At 45.7% G+C, this 19,072-nt stretch overlaps 8 non-coding genes across 8 annotated transcripts; 2 read left to right on the top strand and 6 right to left on the bottom strand.

The window, feature by feature from the left end:
• The first annotated feature begins 1,360 nt into the window (after positions 1-1,360).
• Positions 1,361-1,433, top strand: trnak-uuu (transfer RNA lysine (anticodon UUU)). Its single transcript has one exon. It is a non-coding gene; the product is annotated as a tRNA-Lys (tRNA).
• A 290-nt stretch (positions 1,434-1,723) lies between these two features.
• Positions 1,724-1,795, bottom strand: trnaw-cca (transfer RNA tryptophan (anticodon CCA)). Its single transcript has one exon. It is a non-coding gene; the product is annotated as a tRNA-Trp (tRNA).
• Positions 1,796-5,678: 3,883 nt separating this feature from the next.
• trnaw-cca (transfer RNA tryptophan (anticodon CCA)) lies at positions 5,679-5,750 on the bottom strand. Its single transcript has one exon. It is a non-coding gene; the product is annotated as a tRNA-Trp (tRNA).
• Positions 5,751-7,206: 1,456 nt separating this feature from the next.
• Positions 7,207-7,278, bottom strand: trnaw-cca (transfer RNA tryptophan (anticodon CCA)). The gene has a single exon. It is a non-coding gene; the product is annotated as a tRNA-Trp (tRNA).
• A 1,457-nt stretch (positions 7,279-8,735) lies between these two features.
• On the bottom strand, positions 8,736-8,807 carry trnaw-cca (transfer RNA tryptophan (anticodon CCA)). The gene has a single exon. It is a non-coding gene; the product is annotated as a tRNA-Trp (tRNA).
• A 1,458-nt stretch (positions 8,808-10,265) lies between these two features.
• On the bottom strand, positions 10,266-10,337 carry trnaw-cca (transfer RNA tryptophan (anticodon CCA)). Its single transcript has one exon. It is a non-coding gene; the product is annotated as a tRNA-Trp (tRNA).
• A 2,622-nt stretch (positions 10,338-12,959) lies between these two features.
• Positions 12,960-13,032, top strand: trnak-uuu (transfer RNA lysine (anticodon UUU)). Its single transcript has one exon. It is a non-coding gene; the product is annotated as a tRNA-Lys (tRNA).
• Positions 13,033-17,917: 4,885 nt separating this feature from the next.
• On the bottom strand, positions 17,918-17,989 carry trnaw-cca (transfer RNA tryptophan (anticodon CCA)). Its single transcript has one exon. It is a non-coding gene; the product is annotated as a tRNA-Trp (tRNA).
• Between the last annotated feature and the right edge of the window lie 1,083 nt (positions 17,990-19,072).

The raw sequence follows: 19,072 nt of genomic DNA, 5'->3' as shown, positions 1-19,072 counted from the left end.
AATGTTCAAAAAAAAAAAAAAAAAAGTTTTTACATACCTTCTAAATAGGTCCCTTTAGGAGGTAAACGTTTTAAAGACGGTGTTTTTATAAGAAACGCGCGTATTACATGCCTTCTAAACCTAACCCTTTAGAATGTAAAATAAAAATTTCTACAGTCCTTCAAGGCTGTATGTCGTCGTTGTTCTCTTTTACTGAAAGAAAGGTCAAAATCATCGGTGTTATTTGTTGTGAAGACTGAAGTGACAATATGCCTGAAGAAAATGAAAATATGTATTACATATCCTACCTTCTAACCAGGTTAATTTAAGGGTGAAAAACCTTTTTAAAGACGGTGTTTTAAAAGAGTCGTGCATTTTGTTTAAACTATAAACAAGATTTCAGAAAATGGTTCACCAATGAGGATACTTACACAGAACTTTCGCTAAATACATAAGCTTTCATCTATGCTTTGACATCCCATGTCCCAGCAGCACATTATGACCTCTGATGACCATGTGGGTGTGCGGGGGTGGGTGTGAGAGAGAGAGACACACAGGTGTTCTTTTGGGGGTTTTGCTGACCAGAATTCTTACAAATGTGTTTGTTAACGAATTAAAGGGAGTCGTGTGTCTCAGTGTTAAAATAATGGTTAAGACGTTGTGGTTAAAACACAGAAGAAACTCTGCAACTATCTGTTACAATGTCTGCTCCGAGAAATGCTAATACCCTTAGAAGATTGCTGTGTATTCACCAACAAGAGGACCTGTTGAAATGAGAGAGGACCTGACTTTTGCTACAAAAAAAAAGAAAAAAAACCAAGAGGATAGCTGATGCTATTCTACTTGTTCTCATACCATGACACGAAGGCATTCCTTGAACCAAGACAAGCCTTCAGAGTGCGCCTTACGAATAAGAGTTATGCTGGTAACGATTTCCAAGCGACATGCTGGTCAAAAGTGTGCTAGTTGTAAACAAAAATACGAACAAGGTCGTTAAACAGAAAGCACTGGGGTTAAGTTGATCTCAACTTAGAAACTGGCCAACATAACAGATAGGACCAAAGTTCAACATTCTCTTGGTTAACGTCACCATTTTACAGGTTTCACAAGAACCTTGTCTCTTTGTATGTCTCAGACTGCAGGCAGTCAGTGGGTAAAGAAGTATGAAGGACAGAGCCGTGGTTGAACCCTGTTGGTTTGTATCCTTGAATAGTGGTGCTGAGCTGTGTTAATAGTTTGTAGAAAGCCATGAGAACCAGATGGGATGGGCCCTTTCCAAGCCAAGGGCTGAGCACCATTTATGTCTGTGAGAACCGTTGAACTAGAGCGTCCACAGGCCTGACCTACAAGCTCCAGGGTAAAGTGCGCTCTCACTCATCGAGCCCAGATAGCTCAGTCGGTAGAGCGTCAGACTTTTAATCTGAGGGTCCAGGGTTCAAGTCCCTGTTTGGGTGTTGTAGTACCCTCCAGATCCTCTGAGAGGTCCAGTGAAACCATCTAAGGTGCCTCTTTCCAGCATGTTTTGTTCAGCAAGCAAAATGGGCAAACTAAGGGTAAACATTCAGCAGGTTGTCAAGTTACTAATGGTTACTAGGTGAGAGTGTTGCTACCTAAGCTTTGTTACCTTTTAGCATGAAGTTGACAAAGACATGGGTGGTCATCATAGAGATTGGAGTCCATATAACAGCATCCTTATTAGACTGCGCAGAAAATCATGGGTCTGTGTGAAAAAGAGCACATTGAATGACCCCGACGTGATTTGAACACGCAACCTTCTGATCTGGAGTCAGACGCAGTACCGTTGCGCCACGAGGTCCCAGCTCGAAGCCTATAGCGCATCGTGGTGCAAGGCATACTTGTTCATCGGCGTGGCGATCAAGACGCATTGGAACTCGGAGACAGGTGGTGGGCTGTGACTGTTGCGACTAGTGTCTGACATCTGGGCAAGAGCTCTTTCAGAGGACAGGCACAAGCCCTTTAAAGGGATAACCTGCCAGGTTTCCCTTCCCTGAACATTAAGGGAGATTTTCAAGATCAAATGGTAGATCTCACCCCAGTGCGTGAGAGTGAAGCGTGGACAACTTATACCTGAAGCGCAACTCAGGGACTCAAGTGTCTATGCGATAGAACCATGGTTCAGCCTTCTTCTGGGTAACTTCACACATTTACCATTTGTACGAGGCCTTTGTGTCATTATACGTGTCAGACGATGGGCAATCAGTGGCAAAGGTGGCGTAAACCTGCTTTTTGCGAGGCATACAGAGCCAAGATTACACGTCAGTTTGTGGTGTGGAATTAACGTGTTTGTTAGAAATTTTGGTCTCCTTGTGCAGAAAAGCCAAGTTTAATTAAAAATGCTGATGCTATTCTACTTGTTCTCATACCATGACACGAAGGCATTCCTTGAACCAAGACAAGCCTCCAGAGTGAGCCTTACGAATAAGAGTTATGCTGGTAACGATTTCCAAGCGACATGCTGGTCAAAAGTGTGCTAGTTGTAAACAAAAATACGAACAAGGTCGTTAAACAGAAAGCACTGGGGTTAAGTTGATCTCAACTTAGAAACTGGCCAACATAATAGATAGGACCAAAGTTCAACATTCTCTTGGTTAACGTCACCATTTTACAGGTTTCACAAGAACCTTGTCTCTTTGTATGTCTCAGACTGCAGGCAGTCAGTGGGTAAAGAAGTATGAAGGACAGAGCCGTGGTTGAACCCTGTTGGTTTGTATCCTTGAATAGTGGTGCTGAGCTGTGTTAATAGTTTGTAGAAAGCCATGAGAACCAGATGGGATGGGCCCTTTCCAAGCCAAGGGCTGAGCACCATTTATGTCTGTGAGAACCGTTGAACTAGAGCATCCACAGGCCTGACCTACAAGCTCGAGGGTAAAGTGACAGGTGGTGGGCTGTGACTGTTGCGACTAGTGTCTGACATCTGGCAAGAGCTCTTTCAGAGGACAAGGCACGAGCCCTTTAAAGGCATAACCTGCCAGGTTTCCCTTCCCTGGACATTAAGGGAGATTTTCAAGATCAAATGGTAGATCTCACCCCAGTGCGTGAGAGTGAAGCGCGGACAACTTATACCTGAAGCGCAACTCAGGGACTCAACTGCCTATGCGATAGAACCATGGTTCAGCCTTCTTCTGGGTAACTTCACACATTTACCATTTGTACGAGGCCTTTGTGTCATTATACGTGTCAGACGATGGGCAATCAGTGGCAAAGGTGGCGTAAACCTGCTTTTTGCGAGGCATACAGAGCCAAGATTACACGTCAGTTTGTGGTGTGGAATTAACGTGTTTGTTAGAAATTTTGGTCTCCTTGTGCAGAAAAGCCAAGTTTAATTAAAAATGCTGATGCTATTCTACTTGTTCTCATACCATGACACGAAGGCATTCCTTGAACCAAGACAAGCCTTCAGAGTGCCCCTTACGAATAAGAGTTATGCTGGTAACGATTTCCAAGCGACATGCTGGTCAAAAGTGTGCTAGTTGTAAACAAAAATACGAACAAGGTCGTTAAACAGAAAGCACTGGGGTTAAGTTGATCTCAACTTAGAAACTGGCCAACATAACAGATAGGACCAAAGTTCAACATTCTCTTGGTTAACGTCACCATTTTACAGGTTTCACAAGAACCTTGTCTCTTTGTATGTCTCAGACTGCAGGCAGTCAGTGGGTAAAGAAGTATGAAGGACAGACCCGTGGTTGAACCCTGTTGGTTTGTATCCTTGAATAGTGGTGCTGAGCTGTGTTAATAGTTTGTAGAAAGCCATGAGAACCAGATGGATGGGCCCTTTCCAAGCCAAGGGCTGAGCACCATTTATGTCTAGAGCGTCAGACTTTTAATCTGAGGGTCCAGGGTTCAAGTCCCTGTTTGGGTGTTGTAGTACCCTCCAGATCCTCTGAGAGGTCCAGTGAAACCATCTAAGGTGCCTCTTTCCAGCATGTTTTGTTCAGCAAGCAAAATGGGCAAACTAAGGGTAAACATTCAGCAGGTTGTCAAGTTACTAATGGTTACTAGGTGAGAGTGTTGCTACATAAGCTTTGTTACCTTTTAGCATGAAGTTGACAAAGACATGGGTGGTCATCATAGAGATTGGAGTCCATATAACAGCATCCTTATTAGACTGCACAGAAAATAAATCATGGGTCTGTGTGAAAAAGAGCACATTGAATGACCCCGACATGATTTGAACCTTCTGATCTGGAGTCAGACGCACTTCCGTTGCGCCACGAGGTCCCAGCTCGAAGCCTATAGCGCATCGTGGTGCAAGGCATACTTGTTCATCGGCGTGGCGATCAAGACGCATTGGAACTCGGAGACAGGTGGTGGGCTGTGACTGTTGCGACTAGTGTCTGACATCTGGGCAAGAGCTCTTTCAGAGGACAGGGCACAAGCCCTTTAAAGGGATAACCTGCCAGGTTTCCCTTCCCTGAACATTAAGGGAGATTTTCAAGATCAAATGGTAGATCTCACCCCAGTGCGTGAGAGTGAAGCGTGGACAACTTATACCTGAAGCGCAACTCAGGGACTCAAGTGTCTATGCGATAGAACCATGGTTCAGCCTTCTTCTGGGTAACTTCACACATTTACCATTTGTACGAGGCCTTTGTGTCATTATACGTGTCAGACGATGGGCAATCAGTGGCAAAGGTGGCGTAAACCTGCTTTTTGCGAGGCATACAGAGCCAAGATTACACGTCAGTTTGTGGTGTGGAATTAACGTGTTTGTTAGAAATTTTGGTCTCCTTGTGCAGAAAAGCCAAGTTTAATTAAAAATGCTGATGCTATTCTACTTGTTCTCATACCATGACACGAAGGCATTCCTTGAACCAAGACAAGCCTTCAGAGTGCCCCTTACGAATAAGAGTTATGCTGGTAACGATTTCCAAGCGACATGCTGGTCAAAAGTGTGCTAGTTGTAAACAAAAATACGAACAAGGTCGTTAAACAGAAAGCACTGGGGTTAAGTTGATCTCAACTTAGAAACTGGCCAACATAACAGATAGGACCAAAGTTCAACATTCTCTTGGTTAACGTCACCATTTTACAGGTTTCACAAGAACCTTGTCTCTTTGTATGTCTCAGACTGCAGGCAGTCAGTGGGTAAAGAAGTATGAAGGACAGAGCCGTGGTTGAACCCTGTTGGTTTGTATCCTTGAATAGTGGTGCTGAGCTGTGTTAATAGTTTGTAGAAAGCCATGAGAACCAGATGGGATGGGCCCTTTCCAAGCCAAGGGCTGAGCACCATTTATGTCTGTGAGAACCGTTGAACTAGAGCGTCCACAGGCCTGACCTACAAGCTCCAGGGTAAAGTGCGCTCTCGCTCCTCAAGCCCAGATAGCTCAGTCGGTAGAGCATCAGACTTTTAATCTGAGGGTCCAGGGTTCAAGTGCCTGTTTGGGTGTTGTAGTACCCTCCAGATCCTCTGAGAGGTCCAGTGAAACCATCTAAGGTGCCTCTTTCCAGCATGTTTGTTCAGCAAGCAAAATGGGCAAACTAAGGGTAAACATTCAGCAGGTTGTCAAGTTACTAATGGTTACTAGGTGAGAGTGTTGCTACCTAAGCTTTGTTACCTTTTAGCATGAAGTTGACAAAGACATGGGTGGTCATCATAGAGATTGGAGTCCATATAACAGCATCCTTATTAGACTGCGCAGAAAATCATGGGTCTGTGTGAAAAAGAGCACATTGAATGACCCCGACGTGATTTGAACACGCAACCTTCTGATCTGGAGTCAGACGCGCTTCCGTTGCGCCACGAGGTCCCAGCTTGAAGCCTATAGCGCATCGTGGTGCAAGGCATACTTGTTCATCGGCGTGGCGATCAAGACGCATTGGAACTCGGAGACAGGTGGTGGGCTGTGACTGTTGCGACTAGTGTCTGACATCTGGGCAAGAGCTCTTTCAGAGGACAGGGCACAAGCCCTTTAAAGGGATAACCTGCCAGGTTTCCCTTCCCTGAACATTAAGGGAGATTTTCAAGATCAAATGGTAGATCTCACCCCGTGCGCGAGAGTGAAGCGTGGACAACTTATACCTGAAGCGCAACTCAGGGACTCAAGTGTCTATGCGATAGAACCATGGTTCAGCCTTCTTCTGGGTAACTTCACACATTTACCATTTGTACGAGGCCTTTGTGTCATTATACGTGTCAGACGATGGGCAATCAGTGGCAAAGGTGGCGTAAACCTGCTTTTTGCGAGGCATACAGAGCCAAGATTACACGTCAGTTTGTGGTGTGGAATTAACGTGTTTGTTAGAAATTTTGGTCTCCTTGTGCAGAAAAGCCAAGTTTAATTAAAATGCTGATGCTATTCTACTTGTTCTCATACCATGACACGAAGGCATTCCTTGAACCAAGACAAGCCTTCAGAGTGCCCCTTACGAATAAGAGTTATGCTGGTAACGATTTCCAAGCGACATGCTGGTCAAAAGTGTGCTAGTTGTAAACAAAAATACGAACAAGGTCGTTAAACAGAAAGCACTGGGGTTAAGTTGATCTCAACTTAGAAACTGGCCAACATAACAGATAGGACCAAAGTTCAACATTCTCTTGGTTAACGTCACCATTTTACAGGTTTCACAAGAACCTTGTCTCTTTGTATGTCTCAGACTGCAGGCAGTCAGTGGGTAAAGAAGTATGAAGGACAGAGCTGTGGTTGAACCCTGTTGGTTTGTATCCTTGAATAGTGGTGCTGAGCTGTGTTAATAGTTTGTAGAAAGCCATGAGAACCAGATGGGATGGGCCCTTTCCAAGCCAAGGGCTGAGCACCATTTATGTCTGTGAGAACCGTTGAACTAGAGCGTCCACAGGCCTGACCTACAAGCTCGAGGGTAAAGTGCGCTCTCATTCATCGAGCCCAGATAGCTCAGTCGGTAGAGCGTCAGACTTTTAATCTGAGGGTCCAGAGTTCAAGTCCCTGTTTGGGTGTTGTAGTACCCTCCAGATCCTCTGAGAGGTCCAGTGAAACCATCTAAGGTGCCTCTTTCCAGCATGTTTTGTTCAGCAAGCAAAATGGGCAAACTAAGGGTAAACATTCAGCAGGTTGTCAAGTTACTAATGGTTACTAGGTGAGAGTGTTGCTACCTAAGCTTTGTTACCTTTTAGCATGAAGTTGACAAAGACATGGGTGGTCATCATAGAGATTGGAGTCCATATAACAGCATCCTTATTAGACTGCGCAGAAAATCATGGGTCTGTGTGAAAAAGAGCACATTGAATGACCCCGACGTGATTTGAACACGCAACCTTCTGATCTGGAGTCAGACGCACTTCCGTTGCGCCACGAGGTCCCAGCTCGAAGCCTATAGCGCATCGTGGTGCAAGGCATACTTGTTCATCGGCGTGGCGATCAAGACGCATTGGAACTCGGAGACAGGTGGTGGGCTGTGACTGTTGCGACTAGTGTCTGACATCTGGGCAAGAGCTCTTTCAGAGGACAAGGCACGAGCCCTTTAAAGGCATAACCTGCCTGGTTTCCCTTCCCTGGACATTAAGGGAGATTTTCAAGATCAAATGGTAGATCTCACCCCGGTGCGTGAGAGTGAAGCACGGACAACTTATACCTGAAGCGCAACTCAGGGACTCAACTGCCTATGCGATAGAACCATGGTTCAGCCTTCTTCTGGGTAACTTCACACATTTACCATTTGTACGAGGCCTTTGTGTCATTATACGTGTCAGACGATGGGCAATCAGTGGCAAAGGTGGCGTAAACCTGCTTTTTGCGAGGCATACAGAGCCAAGATTACACGTCAGTTTGTGGTGTGGAATTAACGTGTTTGTTAGAAATTTTGGTCTCCTTGTGCAGAAAAGCCAAGTTTAATTAAAAATGCTGATGCTATTCTACTTGTTCTCATACCATGACACGAAGGCATTCCTTGAACCAAGACAAGCCTTCAGAGTGCCCTTACGAATAAGAGTTATGCTGGTAACGATTTCCAAGCGACATGCTGGTCAAAAGTGTGCTAGTTGTAAACAAAAATACGAACAAGGTCGTTAAACAGAAAGCACTGGGGTTAAGTTGATCTCAACTTAGAAACTGGCCAACATAACAGATAGGACCAAAGTTCAACATTCTCTTGGTTAACGTCACCATTTTACAGGTTTCACAAGAACCTTGTCTCTTTGTATGTCTCAGACTGCAGGCAGTCAGTGGGTAAAGAAGTATGAAGGACAGAGCCGTGGTTGAACCCTGTTGGTTTGTATCCTTGAATAGTGGTGCTGAGCTGTGTTAATAGTTTGTAGAAAGCCATGAGAACCAGATGGGATGGGCCCTTTCCAAGCCAAGGGCTGAGCACCATTTATGTCTGTGAGAACCGTTGAACTAGAGCGTCCACAGGCCTGACCTACAAGCTCGAGGGTAAAGTGCGCTCTCATTCATCGAGCCCAGATAGCTCAGTCGGTAGAGCGTCAGACTTTTAATCTGAGGGTCCAGAGTTCAAGTCCCTGTTTGGGTGTTGTAGTACCCTCCAGATCCTCTGAGAGGTCCAGTGAAACCATCTAAGGTGCCTCTTTCCAGCATGTTTTGTTCAGCAAGCAAAATGGGCAAACTAAGGGTAAACATTCAGCAGGTTGTCAAGTTACTAATGGTTACTAGGTGAGAGTGTTGCTACCTAAGCTTTGTTACCTTTTAGCATGAAGTTGACAAAGACATGGGTGGTCATCATAGAGATTGGAGTCCATATAACAGCATCCTTATTAGACTGCGCAGAAAATCATGGGTCTGTGTGAAAAAGAGCACATTGAATGACCCCGACGTGATTTGAACACGCAACCTTCTGATCTGGAGTCAGACGCACTTCCGTTGCGCCACGAGGTCCCAGCTCGAAGCCTATAGCGCATCGTGGTGCAAGGCATACTTGTTCATCGGCGTGGCGATCAAGACGCATTGGAACTCGGAGACAGGTGGTGGGCTGTGACTGTTGCGACTAGTGTCTGACATCTGGGCAAGAGCTCTTTCAGAGGACAAGGCACGAGCCCTTTAAAGGCATAACCTGCCTGGTTTCCCTTCCCTGGACATTAAGGGAGATTTTCAAGATCAAATGGTAGATCTCACCCCGGTGCGTGAGAGTGAAGCACGGACAACTTATACCTGAAGCGCAACTCAGGGACTCAACTGCCTATGCGATAGAACCATGGTTCAGCCTTCTTCTGGGTAACTTCACACATTTACCATTTGTACGAGGCCTTTGTGTCATTATACGTGTCAGACGATGGGCAATCAGTGGCAAAGGTGGCGTAAACCTGCTTTTTGCGAGGCATACAGAGCCAAGATTACACGTCAGTTTGTGGTGTGGAATTAACGTGTTTGTTAGAAATTTTGGTCTCCTTGTGCAGAAAAGCCAAGTTTAATTAAAAATGCTGATGCTATTCTACTTGTTCTCATACCATGACACGAAGGCATTCCTTGAACCAAGACAAGCCTTCAGAGTGCCCCTTACGAATAAGAGTTATGCTGGTAACGATTTCCAAGCGACATGCTGGTCAAAAGTGTGCTAGTTGTAAACAAAAATACGAACAAGGTCGTTAAACAGAAAGCACTGGGGTTAAGTTGATCTCAACTTAGAAACTGGCCAACATAACAGATAGGACCAAAGTTCAACATTCTCTTGGTTAACGTCACCATTTTACAGGTTTCACAAGAACCTTGTCTCTTTGTATGTCTCAGACTGCAGGCAGTCAGTGGGTAAAGAAGTATGAAGGACAGAGCCGTGGTTGAACCCTGTTGGTTTGTATCCTTGAATAGTGGTGCTGAGCTGTGTTAATAGTTTGTAGAAAGCCATGAGAACCAGATGGGATGGGCCCTTTCCAAGCCAAGGGCTGAGCACCATTTATGTCTGTGAGAACCGTTGAACTAGAGCGTCCACAGGCCTGACCTACAAGCTCGAGGGTAAAGTGCGCTCTCACTCATCGAGCCCAGATAGCTCAGTCGGTAGAGCATCAGACTTTTAATCTGAGGGTCCAGGGTTCAAGTGCCTGTTTGGGTGTTGTAGTACCCTCCAGATCCTCTGAGAGGTCCAGTGAAACCATCTAAGGTGCCTCTTTCCAGCATGTTTTGTTCAGCAAGCAAAATGGGCAAACTAAGGGTAAACATTCAGCAGGTTGTCAAGTTACTAATGGTTACTAGGTGAGAGTGTTGCTACCTAAGCTTTGTTACCTTTTAGCATGAAGTTGACAAAGACATGGGTGGTCATCATAGAGATTGGAGTCCATATAACAGCATCCTTATTAGACTGCGCAGAAAATCATGGGTCTGTGTGAAAAAGAGCACATTGAATGACCCCGACGTGATTTGAACACGCAACCTTCTGATCTGGAGTCAGACGCACTTCCGTTGCGCCACGAGGTCCCAGCTCGAAGCCTATAGCGCATCGTGGTGCAAGGCATACTTGTTCATCGGCGTGGCGATCAAGACGCATTGGAACTCGGAGACAGGTGGTGGGCTGTGACTGTTGCGACTAGTGTCTGACATCTGGGCAAGAGCTCTTTCAGAGGACAAGGCACGAGCCCTTTAAAGGCATAACCTGCCTGGTTTCCCTTCCCTGGACATTAAGGGAGATTTTCAAGATCAAATGGTAGATCTCACCCCAGTGCGTGAGAGTGAAGCGCGGACAACTTATACCTGAAGCGCAACTCAGGGACTCAACTGCCTATGCGATAGAACCATGGTTCAGCCTTCTTCTGGGTAACTTCACACATTTACCATTTGTACGAGGCCTTTGTGTCATTATACGTGTCAGACGATGGGCAATCAGTGGCAAAGGTGGCGTAAACCTGCTTTTTGCGAGGCATACAGAGCCAAGATTACACGTCAGTTTGTGGTGTGGAATTAACGTGTTTGTTAGAAATTTTGGTCTCCTTGTGCAGAAAAGCCAAGTTTAATTAAAAATGCTGATGCTATTCTACTTGTTCTCATACCATGACACGAAGGCATTCCTTGAACCAAGACAAGCCTTCAGAGTGCGCCTTACGAATAAGAGTTATGCTGGTAACGATTTCCAAGCGACATGCTGGTCAAAAGTGTGCTAGTTGTAAACAAAAATACGAACAAGGTCGTTAAACAGAAAGCACTGGGGTTAAGTTGATCTCAACTTAGAAACTGGCCAACATAACAGATAGGACCAAAGTTCAACATTCTCTTGGTTAACGTCACCATTTTACAGGTTTCACAAGAACCTTGTCTCTTTGTATGTCTCAGACTGCAGGCAGTCAGTGGGTAAAGAAGTATGAAGGACAGAGCCGTGGTTGAACCCTGTTGGTTTGTATCCTTGAATAGTGGTGCTGAGCTGTGTTAATAGTTTGTAGAAAGCCATGAGAACCAGATGGGATGGGCCCTTTCCAAGCCAAGGGCTGAGCACCATTTATGTCTGTGAGAACCGTTGAACTAGAGCGTCCACAGGCCTGACCTACAAGCTCCAGGGTAAAGTGCGCTCTCGCTCCTCGAGCCCAGATAGCTCAGTCGGTAGAGCATCAGACTTTTAATCTGAGGGTCCAGGGTTCAAGTGCCTGTTTGGGTGTTGTAGTACCTTCCAGATCCTCTGAGAGGTCCAGTGAAACCATCTAAGGTGCCTCTTTCCAGCATGTTTTGTTCAGCAAGCAAAATGGGCAAACTAAGGGTAAACATTCAGCAGGTTGTCAAGTTACTAATGGTTACTAGGTGAGAGTGTTGCTACCTAAGCTTTGTTACCTTTTAGCATGAAGTTGACAAAGACATGGGTGGTCATCATAGAGATTGGAGTCCATATAACAGCATCCTTATTAGACTGCACAGAAAATAAATCATGGGTCTGTGTGAAAAAGAGCACATTGAATGACCCCGACATGATTTGAACCTTCTGATCTGGAGTCAGACGCACTTCCGTTGCGCCACGAGGTCCCAGCTCGAAGCCTATAGCGCATCATGGTGCAAGGCATACTTGTTCATCGGCGTGGCGATCAAGACGCATTGGAACTCGGAGACAGGTGGTGGGCTGTGACTGTTGCGACTAGTGTCTGACATCTGGGCAAGAGCTCTTTCAGAGGACAAGGCACGAGCCCTTTAAAGGCATAACCTGCCTGGTTTCCCTTCCCTGGACATTAAGGGAGATTTTCAAGATCAAATGGTAGATCTCACCCCAGTGCGTGAGAGTGAAGCGCGGACAACTTATACCTGAAGCGCAACTCAGGGACTCAACTGCCTATGCGATAGAACCATGGTTCAGCCTTCTTCTGGGTAACTTCACACATTTACCATTTGTACGAGGCCTTTGTGTCATTATACGTGTCAGACGATGGGCAATCAGTGGCAAAGGTGGCGTAAACCTGCTTTTTGCGAGGCATACAGAGCCAAGATTACACGTCAGTTTGTGGTGTGGAATTAACGTGTTTGTTAGAAATTTTGGTCTCCTTGTGCAGAAAAGCCAAGTTTAATTAAAAATGCTGATGCTATTCTACTTGTTCTCATACCATGACACGAAGGCATTCCTTGAACCAAGACAAGCCTTCAGAGTGCGCCTTACGAATAAGAGTTATGCTGGTAACGATTTCCAAGCGACATGCTGGTCAAAAGTGTGCTAGTTGTAAACAAAAATACGAACAAGGTCGTTAAACAGAAAGCACTGGGGTTAAGTTGATCTCAACTTAGAAACTGGCCAACATAACAGATAGGACCAAAGTTCAACATTCTCTTGGTTAACGTCACCATTTTACAGGTTTCACAAGAACCTTGTCTCTTTGTATGTCTCAGACTGCAGGCAGTCAGTGGGTAAAGAAGTATGAAGGACAGAGCCGTGGTTGAACCCTGTTGGTTTGTATCCTTGAATAGTGGTGCTGAGCTGTGTTAATAGTTTGTAGAAAGCCATGAGAACCAGATGGGATGGGCCCTTTCCAAGCCAAGGGCTGAGCACCATTTATGTCTGTGAGAACCGTTGAACTAGAGCGTCCACAGGCCTGACCTACAAGCTCCAGGGTAAAGTGCGCTCTCACTCATCGAGCCCAGATAGCTCAGTCGGTAGAGCGTCAGACTTTTAATCTGAGGGTCCAGGGTTCAAGTCCCTGTTTGGGTGTTGTAGTACCCTCCAGATCCTCTGAGAGGTCCAGTGAAACCATCTAAGGTGCCTCTTTCCAGCATGTTTTGTTCAGCAAGCAAAATGGGCAAACTAAGGGTAAACATTCAGCAGGTTGTCAAGTTACTAATGGTTACTAGGTGAGAGTGTTGCTACCTAAGCTTTGTTACCTTTTAGCATGAAGTTGACAAAGACATGGGTGGTCATCATAGAGATTGGAGTCCATATAACAGCATCCTTATTAGACTGCACAGAAAATAAATCATGGGTCTGTGTGAAAAAGAGCACATTGAATGACCCCGACATGATTTGAACCTTCTGATCTGGAGTCAGACGCACTTCCGTTGCGCCACGAGGTCCCAGCTCGAAGCCTATAGCGCATCGTGGTGCAAGGCATACTTGTTCATCGGCGTGGCGATCAAGACGCATTGGAACTCGGAGACAGGTGGTGGGCTGTGACTGTTGCGACTAGTGTCTGACATCTGGGCAAGAGCTCTTTCAGAGGACAAGGCACGAGCCCTTTAAAGGCATAACCTGCCTGGTTTCCCTTCCCTGGACATTAAGGGAGATTTTCAAGATCAAATGGTAGATCTCACCCCAGTGCGTGAGAGTGAAGCGCGGACAACTTATACCTGAAGCGCAACTCAGGGACTCAACTGCCTATGCGATAGAACCATGGTTCAGCCTTCTTCTGGGTAACTTCACACATTTACCATTTGTACGAGGCCTTTGTGTCATTATACGTGTCAGACGATGGGCAATCAGTGGCAAAGGTGGCGTAAACCTGCTTTTTGCGAGGCATACAGAGCCAAGATTACACGTCAGTTTGTGGTGTGGAATTAACGTGTTTGTTAGAAATTTTGGTCTCCTTGTGCAGAAAAGCCAAGTTTAATTAAAAATGCTGATGCTATTCTACTTGTTCTCATACCATGACACGAAGGCATTCCTTGAACCAAGACAAGCCTTCAGAGTGCGCCTTACGAATAAGAGTTATGCTGGTAACGATTTCCAAGCGACATGCTGGTCAAAAGTGTGCTAGTTGTAAACAAAAATACGAACAAGGTCGTTAAACAGAAAGCACTGGGGTTAAGTTGATCTCAACTTAGAAACTGGCCAACATAACAGATAGGACCAAAGTTCAACATTCTCTTGGTTAACGTCACCATTTTACAGGTTTCACAAGAACCTTGTCTCTTTGTATGTCTCAGACTGCAGGCAGTCAGTGGGTAAAGAAGTATGAAGGACAGAGCTGTGGTTGAACCCTGTTGGTTTGTATCCTTGAATAGTGGTGCTGAGCTGTGTTAATAGTTTGTAGAAAGCCATGAGAACCAGATGGGATGGGCCCTTTCCAAGCCAAGGGCTGAGCACCATTTATGTCTGTGAGAACCGTTGAACTAGAGCGTCCACAGGCCTGACCTACAAGCTCCAGGGTAAAGTGCGCTCTCTCTCCTCTCGAGCCCAGATAGCTCAGTCGGTAGAGCATCAGACTTTTAATCTGAGGGTCCAGGGTTCAAGTGCCTGTTTGGGTGTTGTAGTACCCTCCAGATCCTCTGAGAGGTCCAGTGAAACCATCTAAGGTGCCTCTTTCCAGCATGTTTTGTTCAGCAAGCAAAATGGGCAAACTAAGGGTAAACATTCAGCAGGTTGTCAAGTTACTAATGGTTACTAGGTGAGAGTGTTGCTACCTAAGCTTTGTTACCTTTTAGCATGAAGTTGACAAAGACATGGGTGGTCATCATAGAGATTGGAGTCCATATAACAGCATCCTTATTAGACTGCACAGAAAATAAATCATGGGTCTGTGTGAAAAAGAGCACATTGAATGACCCCGACATGATTTGAACCTTCTGATCTGGAGTCAGACGCACTTCCGTTGCGCCACGAGGTCCCAGCTCGAAGCCTATAGCGCATCATGGTGCAAGGCATACTTGTTCATCGGCGTGGCGATCAAGACGCATTGGAACTCGGAGACAGGTGGTGGGCTGTGACTGTTGCGACTAGTGTCTGACATCTGGGCAAGAGCTCTTTCAGAGGACAAGGCACGAGCCCTTTAAAGGCATAACCTGCCTGGTTTCCCTTCCCTGGACATTAAGGGAGATTTTCAAGATCAAATGGTAGATCTCACCCCAGTGCGTGAGAGTGAAGCGCGGACAACTTATACCTGAAGCGCAACTCAGGGACTCAACTGCCTATGCGATAGAACCATGGTTCAGCCTTCTTCTGGGTAACTTCACACATTTACCATTTGTACGAGGCCTTTGTGTCATTATACGTGTCAGACGATGGGCAATCAGTGGCAAAGGTGGCGTAAACCCTGCTTTTTTGCGAGGCATACAGAGCCAAGATTACACGTCAGTTGTGGTGTGGAATTAACGTGTTTGTTAGAAATTTTGGTCTCCTTGTGCAGAAAAGCCAAGTTTAATTAAAAAATGCTGATGCTATTCTACTTGTTCTCATACCATGACACGAAGGCATTCCTTGAACCAAGACAAGCCTTCAGAGTGCGCCTTACGAATAAGAGTTATGCTGGTAACGATTTCCAAGCGACATGCTGGTCAAAAGGTGTGCTAGGTTGTAAACAAAAATACGAACAAGTTCGTTAAACAGAAAGCAGCTGGGGTTAAGTTGATCTCAACTTAGAAACTGGCCAAACATAACAGATAGGACCAAAGTTCAACATTCTCTTGGTTAACGTCACCATTTTACAGGTTTCACAAGAACCTTGTCTCTTTGTATGTTCCTCAGACTGCAGGCAGTCAGTGGGTAAAGAAGTATGAAGGACAGAGCCGTGGTTGAACCCTGTTGGTTTGTATCCTTGAATAGTGGTGCTGAGCTGTGTTAATAGTTTGTAGAAAGCCATGAGAACCAGATGGGATGGGCCCTTTCCAAGCCAAGGGCTGAGCACCATTTATGTCTGTGAGAACCGTTGAACTAGAGCGTCCACAGGCCTGACCTACAAGCTCCAGGGTAAAGTGCGCTCATCGCTCCTCGAGCCCAGATAGCTCAGTCGGTAGAGCATCAGACTTTTAATCTGAGGGTCCAGGGTTCAAGTGCCTGTTTGGGTGTTGTAGTACCCTCCAGATCCTCTGAGAGGTCCAGTGAAACCATCTAAGGTGCCTCTTTCCAGCATGTTTTGTTCAGCTAAGCAAAATGGGCAAACTAAGGGCAAACATTCAGCAGGTTGTCAAGTTACTAATGGTTACTAGGTGAGGAGTGTTGCTACCTAAGCTTTGTTACCTTTTAGCATGAAGTTGACAAAGACATGGGTGGTCATCATAGAGATTGGAGTCCATATAACAGCATCCTTATTAGACTGCACAGAAAATAAATCATGGGTCTGTGTGAAAAAGAGCACATTGAATGACCCCGACATGATTTGAACCTTCTGATCTGGAGTCAGACGCACTTCCGTTGCGCCATGAGGTCCCCAGCTCGAAGCCTATAGCGCATCATGGTGCAAGGCATACTTGTTCATCGGCGTGGCGATCAAGACGCATTGGAACTCGGAGACAGGTGGTGGCTGTGACTGGTTGCGACTAGTGTCTGACATCTGGGCAAGAGCTCTTTCAGAGGACAAGGCACGAGCCCTTTAAAGGCATAACCTGCCTGGTTTCCCTTCCCTGGACATTAAGGGAGATTTTCAAGATCAAATGGTAGATCTCACCCAGTGCGTGAGAGTGAAGCGCGGACAACTTATACCTGAAGCGCAACTCAGGACTCAACTGCCTATGCGATAGAACCATGGTTCAGCCTTCTTCTGGGTAACTTCACACATTTTACCATTTGTACGAGGCCTTTGTGTCATTATACGTGTCAGACGATGGGCAATCAGTGGCAAAGGTGGCGTAAACCTGCTTTTTGCGAGGCATACAGAGCCAAGATTACACGTCAGTTTGTGGTGTGAATTAACGTGTTTGTTAGAAATTTTGGTCTCCTTGTGCAGAAAAGCCAAGTTTAATTAAAAATGCTGATGCTATTCTACTTGTTCTCATACCATGACACGAAGGCATTCCTTGAACCAAGACAAGCCTTCAGAGTGCGCCTTACGAATAAGAGTTATGCTGGTAACGATTTCCAAGCGACATTCTGGTCAAAAGTGTGCTAGTTGTAAACAAAAATACGAACAAGGTCCGTTAAACAGAAAGCACTGGGGTTAAGTTGATCTCAACTTAGAAACTGGCCAACATAACAGATAGGACCAAAGTTCAACATTCTCTTGGTTAACGTCACCATTTTACAGGTTTCACAAGAACCTTGTCTCTTTGTATGTCTCAGACTGCAGGCAGTCAGTGGGTAAAGAAGTATGAAGGACAGACCCGTGGTTGAACCCTGTTGGTTTGTATCCTTGAATAGTGGTGCTGAGCTGTGTTAATAGTTTGTAGAAAGCCATGAGAACCAGATGGGATGGGCCCTTTCCAAGCCAAGGGCTGAGCACCATTTATGTCTGTGAGAACCGTTGAACTAGAGCGTCCACAGGCCTGACCTACAAGCTCCAGGGTAAAGTGCGACTCTCACTCATCGAGCCCAGATAGCTCAGTCGTAGAGCGTCAGACTTTTAATCTGAGGGTCCAGGGTTCAAGTGCCTGTTTGGGTGTTGTAGTACCCTCCAGATCCTCTGAGAGGTCCAGTGAAACCATCTAAGGTGCCTCTTTCCAGCATGTTTTGTTCAGCTAGCAAAATGGGCCAAACTAAGGGCAAACATTCAGCAGTTGTCAAGTTACTAATGGTTACTAGGTGAGAGTGTTGCTACCTAAGCTTTGTTACCTTTTAGCATGAAGTTGACAAAGACATGGGTGGTCATCATAGAGATTGGAGTCCATATAACAGCATCCTTATTAGACTGGCGCAGAAAATCATGGGTCTGTGTGAAAGAGAGCACATTGAATGACCCCGACGTGATTTGAACACGCAACCTTCTGATCTGGAGTCAGACGCGCTTCCGTTGCGCCACGAGGTCCCAGCTCGAAGCCTATAGCGCATCGTGGTGCAAGGCATACTTGTTCATCGGCGTGGGGCGATCAAGACCGCATTGGAACTCGGAGACAGGTGGTGGGCTGTGACTGTTGCGACTAGTGTCTGACATCTGGGCAAGAGCTCTTTCAGAGGACAAGGGCACGAGCCTTTAAAGGCATAACCTGCCTGGTTTCCCTTCCCTGGACATTAAGGGGAGATTTTCAAGATCAAATGGTAGATCTCACCCCGGTGCGTGAGAGTGAAGCACGGACAACTTATACCTGAAGCGCAACTCAGGGACTCAACTGCCTATGCGATAGAACATGGTTCAGCCTTCTTCTGGGTAACTTCACACATTTACCATTTGTACGAGGCCTTTGTGTCATTATACGTGTCAGACGATGGGCAATCAGTGGCAAAGGTGGCGTAAACCTGCTTTTTGCGAGGCATACAGAGCCAAGATTACACGTCAGTTTGTGGTGTGGAATTAACGTGTTTGTTAGAAATTTTGGTCTCCTTGTGCAGAAAAGCCAAGTTTAATTAAAATGCTGATGCTATTCTACTTGTTCTCATACCATGACACGAAGGCATTCCTTGAACCAAGACAAGCCTCCAGAGTGAGCCTTACGAATAAGAGTTATGCTGGTAACGATTTCCAAGCGACATTGCTGGTCAAAAGTGTGCTAGTTGTAAACAAAAATACGAACAAGGTCGTTAAACAGAAAGCACTGGGGTTAAGTTGATCTCAACTTAGAAACTGGCCAACATAATAGATAGGACCAAAGTTCAACATTCTCTTGGTTAACGTCACCATTTTACAGGTTTCACAAGAACCTTGTCTCTTTGTATGTCTCAGACTGCAGGCAGTCAGTGGGTAAAGAAGTATGAAGGACAGACCCGTGGTTGAACCCCTGTTGGTTTGTATCCTTGAATAGTGGTGCTGAGCTGTGTTAATAGTTTGTAGAAAGCCATGAGAACCAGATGGGATGGGCCCTTTCCAAGCCAAGGGCTGAGCACCATTTATGTCTGTGAGAACCGTTGAACTAGAGGCATCCACAGGCCTGACCTACAAGCTCGAGGGTAAAGT

This window comes from Ictalurus punctatus, unplaced genomic scaffold (assembly GCF_001660625.3).
Source record: "Ictalurus punctatus breed USDA103 unplaced genomic scaffold, Coco_2.0 Super-Scaffold_100056, whole genome shotgun sequence".
NCBI lineage: Eukaryota > Metazoa > Chordata > Actinopteri > Siluriformes > Ictaluridae > Ictalurus > Ictalurus punctatus.
Note: the sequence above shows the minus strand (reverse complement) of the source record. Positions and strands in the feature narration are given on the sequence as shown.